This window comes from Harmonia axyridis, chromosome 1 (assembly GCF_914767665.1).
Source record: "Harmonia axyridis chromosome 1, icHarAxyr1.1, whole genome shotgun sequence".
NCBI lineage: Eukaryota > Metazoa > Arthropoda > Insecta > Coleoptera > Coccinellidae > Harmonia > Harmonia axyridis.
Window position 1 is genome coordinate 58,540,118 of NC_059501.1, and position 13,500 is coordinate 58,553,617.

At 33.4% G+C, this 13,500-nt stretch overlaps 1 protein-coding gene across 1 annotated transcript in view; it reads left to right on the forward strand.

Annotated features, from left to right (window-relative positions):
- LOC123688782 (neuropilin and tolloid-like protein 2) overlaps positions 1-13,500 on the forward strand; it is a 612,260-nt gene that overhangs the window by 123,220 nt on the left and 475,540 nt on the right. The window lies entirely within an intron of this gene.

A 13,500-nucleotide genomic window follows, 5' to 3' on the forward strand; every position in this document is an offset into this window, starting at 1 on the left:
CAAATGCTGAGTGTAAAATGAGCAATCAAAGCATTTAAATATTATGTTATGCTGTATTACCTATGATAGAAAGTGAAATTTAACTACAACAGTGGTTATGCTGGCTTACGACCTGTGTTACAATTTCAATATGGTCGTATAAACTTGCTGTCGATTACGAAAAAAGGTAAAAACTAAGTGACGAATCAAACAATGCTCAAACTCAAGGGAATACTGCCAACCGTATATCGAGTTAAAATGAAATATCAAATACTAAAAGAAACATCGGAAATGAAAACGCTAAGAATGATGAAAGGTGTGACATTTCTGGAAAGAGTGAGAAATGTGAATCAGAAAAGAGTGCGTAGTTCAAGATAGGGTAAGATGAGCCAGAGTGAGATGTAGAGGGCGAAGAGATCATGTAGATCGCATGAGCTCTAAACCAATAACCAAATGGGTCAAAACAGAAAAACCATATGACCCCAAAAGACCACCTAAAGGCTAGAAAATTAGTCCTCTATTCACAAAAATAGTGAACAAGCAATAGCGGAAAGTAACAAGACATAGTACTAACGTAAGACGAAGGAGAAGATGAAAATATTCACGGAACAAGATTTTTCGATATTAATAATTTGCGTTAATTCGTTGAAAAATTGGGATTAAATCACCAAATTATCAAAGACGCGGAACATAATCATGATTTGCAGCTGTCTAGAAAGGATAAAACAAAGGTTAGTAGACTCAGAATAGGTCACAATACGAACATTCATAGATACTTGCTGAGAAATGATCAACAACCAGAAGGCATATTTTGTAGAAAACCCGTATCAGTTATACCTATGCTTGCTGCTCCAATGCCCTGCTCATAGACTGGCTAGGACAAATTGCCACATCAGGCCTGAACTTGGACTGAATCTCAGTTCATATAATTCAGTAGAAAACACAATCAAGTTCTTTGAAGAAAAGAATTTGAACAACTTTATTTGACCTGCCAAATTCTCTGTTCGTGTTATTAATGCATATTTCGTTGAAATAGTATATATTTTTCCAATATCTATTTTCATTTAAGTTCCTTGTTGAGCTTCTTTATGTGTGCGTTTTGTAAATCATTATTATTTATTACTGCTAATCATTATTTATCATTATATCAGTGTTATTTTTTTTTAATTTTCGTGTTCATTTTATCTTCTATATTTTTTATACAATTTTATATATGTAGAAACATATTTGTTTTTTATGTATTTACCACTTAGATTCAATTTTCTGTTCAATGTTGCAATGAGTTCGCACCTCTTCAGCTGATGACCTTAGTTGTGGATGCTGCATTGCCAAATAAATTGAACTGCAATTAAATCGTTGAAGAGTTTCAGGGAACGACTGATATTTTGAAAATTGGTTTCATGAACTGATTCAAATCAAAAACTTCTCATACGAAACCGTCATTTCAAGCTACCAGGTATTCCAGAACATATTCTCATTAGTCTATTCCTAACTTTGTCATTTCATATCCATCATTCATAATCAAGCTCAAAAACCCAATTTACCGCATGCGCCCTCAGCTATTTAGTCGACAACCGAATCCCTATCAGTAAATTGAATTTGACGGTTATGTTGAACCGAGATGAAACACATGGTTATTGAGTTTCCTCAGAAAATAACTAATTAACTCCTCGTGTTTATGTTATGACATCCATCGTAATTCCGATCAAAAGCCACAAATTATATGTGTATGCTGCAACATAGTCATGCATGTATTCTGAAAGGGGATTAGTGTTGTCCTGATGATTTTTGACGTGGGAGAGGAGGAATAGATGCTCACATATATGGCATCCATCAGGATCAATTAACGTTCAATATCATCTGCATCGGCGATATTTTTAGATGAGTGTAATGCTGTGACTTTCTGTTGATGCCTTATGAATCTCGAATTCAGCACCAATAAATTATATACAAGAATAATTTGTTTCCATCTTACAGAATTCTCGTAATCAGATGTTACGGTGATTACAAAAAAACGAATAGTTTTACTTATCATACAAATTTAATTTCAAAGTAGTTCCATGAATTACATTTGTGATTTCAAACGTATTGTTGTTTTTCAGTTGATATTTCAAAGATGCATAAGTTGAGATCTACACTTCCTTACAAATTAATATTTCAAAATGTGTTTCAAGAACTTCCTCCATTATCTGACAGATAGAAATAATGCCGCGAAACAATTCGATAATGGAAGTGTTCTTCGTTATGGACTATTTTCCAAAAAAAAAATTGAACTAATATATCAACTTATGATTGTAATAAATTTAACTAAATAGATTCACATTTAAATAAGATTCATATTGTAGTGATTCTATGCTTGCCCAAGAGATGAGGTTATGGGTTTTGTATCACTTTTTCAATCGGTACCGCTGAATATATAAAACCCACTGCACTCCACTATGGAGATGGAAGGCAGACTCAAACCCCTCTCAAAGTCACATGTTGGAGCTTTGCAGCCTTGGTTTTGCGCCGCTTTCCCCTGGGGCGTCGTCGTTACTGGTAAGGGAGTGTGAAATGACACTTCTTGCCCGAGAGATGGCGTGATGGACTTCGCCTTACTCTTCAAGTCGGCACCGCTGGGGATATGACCCAAACGTGCGACGACACAGTCACCATGATCCTCTATAGAGATGGAAGACGCTTTTGACAGAGATCACTTTGTCAAACTGATAATTCCATCAGTGAATGAAACACCACAATCCTCAGAGAGAGGATTCTTCGAGATTGGCTCGGAAACGCTTCGCCAATGCCATCAGCATTCAAATCATACATACATAGTTCGACACTTTTGATATTTCTGATAGATTTGTGGAAAAATATCGGTTTATTTATATTACGGACAGAAATATCTACTTACTCTTCTAGAATTAAGAGAGGTGGCAAAAAGTATGATTTGTCAAAATAAATTTTATCCCCATTGACAAAAATCATTTTGCTGCCTAGGTAGGAAAGTCTCCACTCTGCTGCCTAGACAGAAAAAGTAATACTTTGCTGATGAAATGTGTCTGCAAAATTAATATTTGCTGTCAATTGGAGAAAAAATGTTGGTCAGAACAGTACCTTTTCTCTTAATCAGTCGATAATACGTCATTATTCAAAAATGTTTTAGCTTTACGGGAAATGTATCACTCATTCAAGTGACCCATTCCCGGGATCTCTCTAATTTGGACAACTTTGATGTGTTCTGACACTTGCAACCATCAAAATGGGCTGAATTTTTTTAACACATAAGAAACACGAATACCGATATCGAAGTCTTGTTTCTGGCGTGAAAAAAATTTTTGTGTTAAAAAATTTGAAAATTAGCGACGCAACCGCAAAATGCTTGCCAGAGCAGTAATAATACTCCAGCTTCGTGGAAGATGAGTTAATACATGAACCGCTAGATCTTTCATTAGAAGCATCTTCTTATTTTATCGAATATGTCGCTTTACAACATCTGTGAATATTTCTATGGTTCTAAAAAAATATTCTTACCCTGAATTTTTGATATACACATACATCATTATTTAGAAAAAAAGGGTTTGAGTATTTTTAGCATCATCGGGAGGCTTATGTACAGAAGTGGCTAAATGATGATGATGATGATTTTCTATTAACCCTTTCTGATGAAATGTTTGCCTCATTGGAGCATTTCAAAGTTAAATTTTTTTCCCTGATTGTAATTTTATTGATTCAATAATATACATATATTAGATTTATAACCCCTTGAATAATTTTATCGATAACTATATATATAAGCCAATAGCCTAGCTCTTCAGAGCAATCTTACTTCAACATCATGAAAAGTAGATTTATTCGGTGCTCGAAACTTCTTGAAGTTTCCCATATATACTTCATAATATGATAAATTGTAGTAGCGGAGTTGTGTATATGGTAATTTGTTCTATAAAATTGAGATACGGCTTGTTGCATTATATTTCTAAGAAATCACAGACGACAGGTCGTCAGAAGCTTTCATGTTCTTACTAATTCATTAATAAATGAATAAATTTGACTGATTAGGTGAAATAATACGATAATGTTCTACATTATGTTTCCACCCATGGTTTTGGAGTCATTTATATTTGATTAAAAGATGCTTTATGAATTTTATATTTAATTTTGATGGTATGAAACAACTTAACTTCACATTGATCTCTAAAGAAGGGAGAGAGATAATTATTTATTACTTTAGCAAAGAATTGAAACTTTATCATTCTTATGTTGACATCAGTTTCAGTTTCATCGATTTTTATTCATCAACATCACACTTGAACAGTGTGGATCTTATTAACTGAAAATTGTGAATTGATGGAGATTATTCATCTTCCGAAGATCAATTTATTCTCAATGAATTTGTACCAACATACCATAACCATAAAATACAGAAACAAGAAGGCTTTGGAGCTATTAGATCAATCTAGGCAGAACTGTTCAACGAGTCAAATGTTTCAATTGATCGAAATTTACGAGAAATTAGATAAAAGATTAAGGAATTTTTTATTGATTATGTGTTGCAACACCTCTATTAGTTGTTCACTACCGCATTCTTTTTGCATGGATTTTACAAGGTGATCGATTATCTCTACATCTAAGCTGTGATTCATGGTTTCAATGTTTGTGGAGGTTTGGCTAATTCCTTCAGTCTGCTACTCATTATGTCCCAGAAATGTTCGATAGGCGAAAGGTCGGGAGATCTGGATGGTTGTAACTTCAAAATACAAGTCCTCTCCTCATTACCAGTGTGCTAGGTTTTTAAATGATCTACCACAGCAGATAATTCGGGTATTCAAGAAAATCGTGAAAAATATGCTGCTTTCGAAAGCATACTATAGTATTAATGAATTCACTGATGATTCAGATTTTCCTGAATTTGGTTGAGAAATATATGCATAAGTATATATGTGCATGTTCCATTTATTAGTGCGTAGCGATTTGATTGTTATTTGTATTCTTTAGGATATATATTAGTGTATATTTTCTTGTTCTGTTGACATGTCCCATACATATTTGTATGTCTAGAGGTAATAAATGATGATTGATATCAATCAATAATGATTGATGGACATATCATGTGATCATCATGCATTCCCAAACAGAAATGGGATTCGTCACTGAAGACTACTTTATGCCATTCCATGTCTCAATACAATCACAGGTTCACAACGTTGCTGTTGATGACAAGCTGTCAGCGGAAGCCAGTAGCGGAAATTTTGTATAATTTCTTCTCTTTGTCGTATTCTAGGATTATGACAACCTCAAAACGTAAAGAAGAATACAAACGATAGGATTTTGCACCAAAAATTATACCGAAATCGACTGAATATCTCAAGAAAAATACCAGATTATTACGGAGGTAACAACTAGTAAAACGTAAATTTTTCATAGCTTCTAAATTATTTGAATCAAATTTCAATCAATTGAATGCTTCAACCAGCAAGAAATTCGTAGAGGTAAAAACAGTTTAATGCCTCCTTGGTTTTCATGTCAAAGAATTGGGATGGAGAGTAGCAATTAGAAACGTAATAATCAACCACTTTCACTTCGTTATAGCAGGAATTAGAATAGGTTTACCTTCTAACCCCGAAACCCTATGGATATAAACAGATGATCTACCCTTTCCATTCCAGAGATGAGGGATAAATCCTCATATAACCAAGATAAGTTATGCGTTTAACGATATAACATTATATACAAAATTTTGAGGAGGCTCCGGAAATTAAATATTCTGTACATATAAAAATATCGACTGAATATAACATTATATAGATATGTAGATAGATCGAAATTGATATTAGCGAACTTCTCCCTGAAAAAGGCAGGGCAGAATCGAAAAAAAAACTTTCATTACGAATCAACTTTGTTCTAGCAACACCCGGGAATTAAAGTTTTTGGAAGTTCTCGTTTCTTTCACAAAATGCCAATTACACGTTAATTTATTTTCTCAATAAAATCGAAAAGTATTTCAACATGGACTCACTATTTATGCCCAACCAATATAATTTGTTTTTGAATGTTTTCCTTTTCTCGATGAAAATGTTTCTTCTGACCTTGGTAATTTCAGTATTAACAATGATATACTGTTAGATAATTGAATTCTTTGCTAGAAATAATGCTTACAATAGTTCTCCATTTTGTGTAAACAATAGTTACCACAAAAAAACATGAAATACATTGATAAGTGATCATATCAACAATATCAATTCACACATGCAACTAACTATTTTTTAAATCTGATATATTTTTAAATTTCATCAGGCAGATCATGAAACTTCATTCAAGGTCTGTTCGGGTAGGTCATGCACCATTCGTGATAAATTTGGTTTCAGTACTAATATTCCATAGATAATACATATTCATTTTGAATAAACATAATCCATTTGTCATTTTCAACTTCGCTACAATTGCAATAAATATATATTTATTACTCTGAAGTGTCCATACAACATACAACATGCTATAATAGTAAAAACATTGTATATTTCATCAAATGAAATACAAAATAAATTATACATTTCTGAAGTGACACTTTTGTTTGAGATTTCATGAAATTGCGATAGTTCGGGACCTTTTATTCCACTAAAAAATCATACATTTTCTTTATGAGAAGTAGAGAGGAATATTATTTAACTTTGAAATTTAAGTATTCAATTAAATCTTGCATTAGCAGTTAATCATAATTCAAGCACTGATATCGTCATCCTTGATTGGGATTGATCTAGGATTTCGATATAAGTGCAGAAACTCAATTATGTAAAGGTAGCTGAAAATATTAGAACAAGGCAATTCCGTCTACACGTTCTTAAAACACCTTGTGACTGGTGATGCTTCACTTGACAGTGCTGATGCTTTCCATAGGGTAATACAAATAATTTTATTTGTAAATAGGGGTTTAGTATTTGAGAGTGTCTATACTTTTTTTCCCCTCATTTTTCGAACGTATAAAATAAAATTGTGACCATAAGACAATCATGATAATAATGAAATTTATTTCCATAATTAATTGTACAAGGTACAAAAAAAATCATACATTTTCCATAGGAGAAATGGAAAGGAGTAACCTTGGCCTTTAAATTCCATTCAAATAATTTCAGCAATTGTCAAATATGAATTTGAGTTAATTTTTTTATTTCTATTCTATAATTTCTGTAGCGTTTCCCGGATATTTATATTACCTCTGAAAGTCTAGGTAGTAAATTGGTTTTCGTGAATCGCTCGAAGCTCGTGGTTGTGCAAAAGAACCCTTAGCTTCGGAGGAGATGTGACGACGACCTTTTTTACACAAAATCTGAAATTGGTATTTTCTAGGAAGTAGACATCGAGGGTCCGACAGGGCCTCGGTTGAAAGATCGATCCTTCGACTTAGTGGACTAGCCTCAGGCAAGCCCGCTTGGAATTTCTATGTTTAAAAATTATTTTACTAAATTTATAGATGTATCGATATATTCCTGATATTTCCACAAAACCGAGGGTGTTGGGAATTCAGTGGTTAATATGAAATAACAATATCATGCTTCGTGCCAAGTTTTGGTCTGACCACATCATCAGAACCGAGAAAAGTGAAAAGGAATATTGGAACATAAAAACTCAAAATTTCTTTGACTACAGATCCTATCGCGATCATATTGTGCGCTAATATATAGAATAATCATTTAAAACTTGCAGAAAATATTGACTCCACAATCTCATACTAGAAACGGAAATAATACTACACCTTTCCGAATTTTAATTCACAAAACTCAAAATGTAATTTAGAAAAGCAAATTGAATTTCAGAAGATTGTAGAGAATTGTAATTCAGAATAGGAAGTTGTTATTCAGAAACGGTAATATGTATTTCAGAATAGCAATATGTAATTCAGATAAGGTGATATGTATTTAAGAATAGCAATATCTATATCAAAATTAATAAAATGAAAAACTCATCTCGGAAAATATGAATTGGAATTCAGATTCGATAATTTGAAATCAGAATATTGAAATTGTAAATTCAAAAATATTTTATTGTGATTCAGAACTCGTAACATGTATTTCAGAATTAATAAAAATGATTACCAATATCTATTATTGTTATTATTACTGAATCGGAGTTGTTTCAAAGGAGGCCGTAGATACTGTTGAAGAAGCCTTCCCTGTTCTTTCGTGAGTATCCAGTACTGACTTTTCCATATGAGTGGTTTTTAGGCCAGTCAACCCCGGACATTTGCACACTATGTGTACGACTGTCTCTATTTCCTTTTCACAGAGCCTGAAAATCTCATCAGCTGACCTACCCATGCGGTACAAGAGGTATTTGCAACGACAGTGTCCTGTCAGTAGTCCCACCATTACCCGAAGCTCAGCTCGGGGTAGCTTCTAGAGCTTCCTAGTGTAGGTCGGTAGAAGCACCACAATTTGTTTGCCTTGTTTTGGATTTTTCCAGAACCACAGAACGGTCAAAGACTAACAGGTGTTGATCTCGATGCTCTTTCCACAAGTTCATCGCTTTTTTGGTTCCCTTTAGTACCACAATAGCTAATTATATGTAATACCTGTATTGCATATTATACTGCTATTTCACGTTCGGTTTTGTTCCGAATTACATACATCAATTAAATACATCATTTGAAATTGAATCGATAAGTTCTGAAATACAATTTTCATTTTCTGAAATACAATTTGCGGTTTCTGAAATTCAATTCACTATTCTGAATTTCAATTATAATTTTCTGAAGTCCAACTTCCTAATATGAATTTCAATTCCGTATTTCTGCAATTAGATTAACTATTCAGAAATACTTTTTTTTCGAATTGCACTTTTCTATTATGAAATACATGTTCCCTTTTCGGGAATTGAACATTGATATTCTGAACTACAATTGGAAAAAGCGTAGTGTAATGTAGTGAACCTTGAAGTAAGTGCTGTAGAGTTCCACTTAATCGCACTAGTGCGTTAACTAATTAGTAAACACTCATAACAGTAAGGTTGAATTCGATATTATATTGGAAGTAGATAAAATGATTCACACTACGTAGAATCCGATTGTTATGTGGAATCAAACGAATGGGGCTACCATAAATTTCCAAATTTGAATGTAATTGAACTATTGGCCAATTTCGTTCACAGACAGCTGAAAATAAACCACAATTCTATTGTGCGCCTGCAATTGTTAGGAAAACAGAGAGAAACATTGTCGTTTCAAATTGCATTTGAGACAGCATTCCTAAAGACAGATGAGCCTAAATTGAAAATAGCCACGTTTCCGACGAAATATCGAATATCAATACGACAAATCCCGTCTTCTATATTATCCTCTATTACTCGACCGCATCGATTCCCGCAGTTTTAATTAAAACTAGTGAATCATCAGCCGGCAAGATGGAAAACTGCGGTATCTGTCGTGGTACGTCGCGAGGAATGGTATCGTCTGAAATTCTGCCAGATGCGGGACGCCAGACTTATTTCATTGATAGTTTGGGATTTGGAAAGAATTCAAGATAGCCGGGTCGGTCGTGGAATTCACGAATATCCGGAACGTATGAATTTTTCAGGCCCGAGAATTCGTAACACTGTCCGTAACACTCGGCTTCTGAATCAGTACAGAAATTCAAACCAGAATTCTTCCGATAATTCAAATAGTTCACGTTCCCGTATTATTGAAGGAGTTTATCTACTCCCATTGAATTATATATACTTTATTCAACTGCTTTCGAGCAATTAATAGTGTCTGTTAACAAACTTGAGTTATAATAACTCAATACTATAAACTATAACTCACTTTTATAAATCGGAAAAGATAGCTCTGTGCTTCTATACTTCTGTGCTTCTATTCGATTAGCCAAAAGAAACATTCCGTTTTGTAATTAAGTAGAGGAATATCACTTTAATGATTTTGACGTTTTCAAATCAAGTTGGTTACCTTATTATTGTGAACGTTTTTCTGAAGAAGATCAATTCAGATAGTCAAGATGAATTATTATAAACTCAAGAAATAAGCAGCTAATGTTACTAAACCGAATATGAAAATATGAAGGTGTTTACAAAAATGATTGGTGCAGCAGTAAGAATGTTAAGTCATCGTTCACGGGGAATGTTCTATTGGCATATTTCAGTGAACTTAGCCCTAAATATAAAGCAGCGTCTGTATAAACTTCCCCCAACATAAATAATGAAATCAATATAGAGAATTATGTACCTAGAATAACGTGCATTTCTTGAACGTCAATTAGAGAAAAATGTTACTGAAAAGGCAGAAAGTTTTACTGGTTTTTCAAACCGTACACTCAATTCTTTTGATGAACAAAATAAGTTATAAAAACTTAAATTCTTGAAGCTTTGTTATAGGTAACTATAAGGGTTTGTCGATGAACTTTTTGTTCTGTACTTGTATCTTAGAATTTATTTTCTCCAATTCTGTGGTTATTCCGTTCATTCTTCCACATCTTGTAGAACAAAATCGTGCGAGAACATATCAGAAACGCACAGTTTTCATGGTTATATTTTATTATTCTATGTTGGTACTCCGAACTTTCCGCCACGGCTTTATCTGTCAATTCATCAATTTGCCTTAAAGAAATCAGTTCTGCCAACCAACATTTTTCAATGCAAAAATCACTAAATTATATTTATGGAAATATTTCATTAATCTCAATGAAAATGCAATGAATTAGAGAAAATAATGTATAATACTCGTACAGAAGGCTCATTCTACCACTCGTTCATTCCAAAACTCGCCACTTCGTGGCTCGTTTTTGAATTTTGAACTCGTGGAAGAATACCAATGCCTTGTGCACTTGTATTATAAATAACTATTATAGTTCCATATAAAGTATAGTATTCAACTTATGGTAATAGTCATCACTTACTTGATGACTTACAACACTTCATCTGCGTGAGTTATGACTGAGATATCTGAAATACTGGTGTGTGCACTGGTCAGATTTTGTTTAAGACAATTATGGCGACTCGAATCGGCCTGTGCCTCTCTATACGCTATGTATAGAATTGACTAATCAACGGCATTCTTTAAAATTTCCATTTGTTCCGCCAAAGGTAGTGGATTGTTGATTTAACCTCAAAACATGACATTGACAGAAAGACGACATGAGCGCCATAAGAAATGAAGCGGAAAGTGAATGAAAAGGGACCTATACCATTAAAATCCAAGAAAGCTTTTCTCTTCAAAAGTCTCCACTCTAATCTTAAGGTTTTTCAAGAGTGACCACATCAGTGTTTTGGACATTTCAGTTGTGACCTGCATTAAGGCTCACTGTCTAATATATTATTATTTCATTACAAATAATATTCTGTCAAGATATTATTTTGAACACAGTCAATGATTTTGGCTACATTGCTCTATTAGGTCAGTTCGTCTGAAGTGATCTTTGCAATTCTTCCATTGGTTGGAAATATCGAACAAAGTATTTTTCCGAAGGAATACTCGTTTGTTTAGCTTTCAAAATATAAGCTATAGGCCTACAGTAATTCAACTTGATCGAAAACACGAATATCTGATTAGCAAAGAGCGCCTGAGATGTGATGGCAATGTGTGTGTCTCCTTCATTGACTATTAATATCTCCAACTGAATATCTCTGAGAAAAGGGAAATATTGAATGTGAATTATCATTTAAGCTGTGATGTGATCAAACATGTAAAGGTAACTGAAAATATTAGATGAAGGCAATTCTGTCTACATGTTTTCAATACCCGTTGTGACTAGTTATATGCTTCACTTGACAGTGATGATGATTCTTATATGGTACTACTTCATAATGTTATTTGTGAATAATAATTCAGTACATATTTGAGTGTGCCGATACTTTTTTTTCTTCCTCCTTGGAACGTTTATAATAATCGAATAATTGTGAAATATTAACTATTCAAACCATAAGACAATATAACAAGTCACTGAATAAACCCAGGGCCTGGCGCAACTATAGCACTACCAGTGTCATACCACTTTTTTCTCATTAGTACCAAATTTATTAATGTGTGTATTGATCGGAATATTGAAAGGAAGTGATGATACTTCTGTTTCTATTTGAAAAATGGATGAAAATTTTGTATTGAAAAAAATATTTTTCGATAGAAAAAATACATTGCAAAGCATGATAATTGTTATTCAGGCTTTGCCACATCGACAACAATGGTTGAAAGGTATGCTGTCTTCAAATTTGACTCTATATGAAATAATGAAAGGCATTGACAATTGTCTCCAGAATAGTCCTCTGTTATACTCTAAATACATTTTGCCTCTACGAAGAAAAAATGCAATTTATTTTAGTCACCTAATTTCAAATTAGTCAGTAAGAATTATACATCAATAATTTTTCCTATTGAGAGGAAAATCAGGAACTACACAATTATCTGAATAATCAAGTATTCCGCATATTTATGTCATCCTGAATTATCCTTCTACCAAATCACGTTCCCAGCCATAGTCTTCACCATCTACATAAATTTGTAAGGAAATGGGGCAACTTCTGAATAAACGCCGCTCATATAATACCGGAGGAACAATGCCAACTCTGAATGGCATCTAATATGCTTTGAATGCCTGTCACAAACGTCAAACATCTGTGAATGTTATACTAATTCCACAATCTGAATTGAATCGTCTCCAGACTACTAGAATCTTACTTTGATGAATATTTTAATCGGTTTACGCGAGTCATCGTCATAACAAACTAAGGATCTTTTGTGAATTCGTATGAATTCGGTCAAGTATTCAAGAAATTTGCATCTTTTGTACGCTTGGTATAGGTAACGAAACGCTATTATTTTTGCCGAATGTATTGACAGTATTAGTAACTGTTATTTATTGCTAAATAAATGGCCAAAGACCTAGGGTACTTCAGTCTTTTAATTTACTTTTTTTTTTATATTCAAATATAACATACTTTGTAACATACAATTATTATTTAATTGGTATTTAAAATTTTCGACAGAGTTTGTGTAGCGTGTTCACTTGTTGACTTATTCATTTCATCATCATGGTATTGTACGATTATATTCTGTATATAATATTTATATAATATTCTATATGTCTTCATATAGAGATATGATTCGGAGGAGCTGCGCGACGCTTGATGAAGACGATGAGAAATAAGTCCATCAGGCGAAGAATTTCAGCCGATTCACCCCAAGTATTTGCTGAACCAGTACATTACAATGGCATCATCCTCGTTGAAGATTCGAAGACAACATTAACAATTCCCAAAAATTACATATTACATTACAACAATATTCCCCGATCTCAAGTTCATAATTTCTATCAGCATCATACTAGTAGCGTAATTCAATTTAAACTTCGTGAGTGTCTGTTGGAGAGTGAAAATTTTCATTCTGAAAAAATTGAATTGCTATTATTATTAGTTTTCGAATGCTGACAGAGCAGATTGAGTGGTTGGGTGATTTATTTTTGCTTATCCTTGTCATCAAGCTCCAAGTGTTGAGTTTCGATCATTTTTCGTTGTTTCGAAAATCTGGTTCAATTGATGCATATAGAAAATCGGGACGAT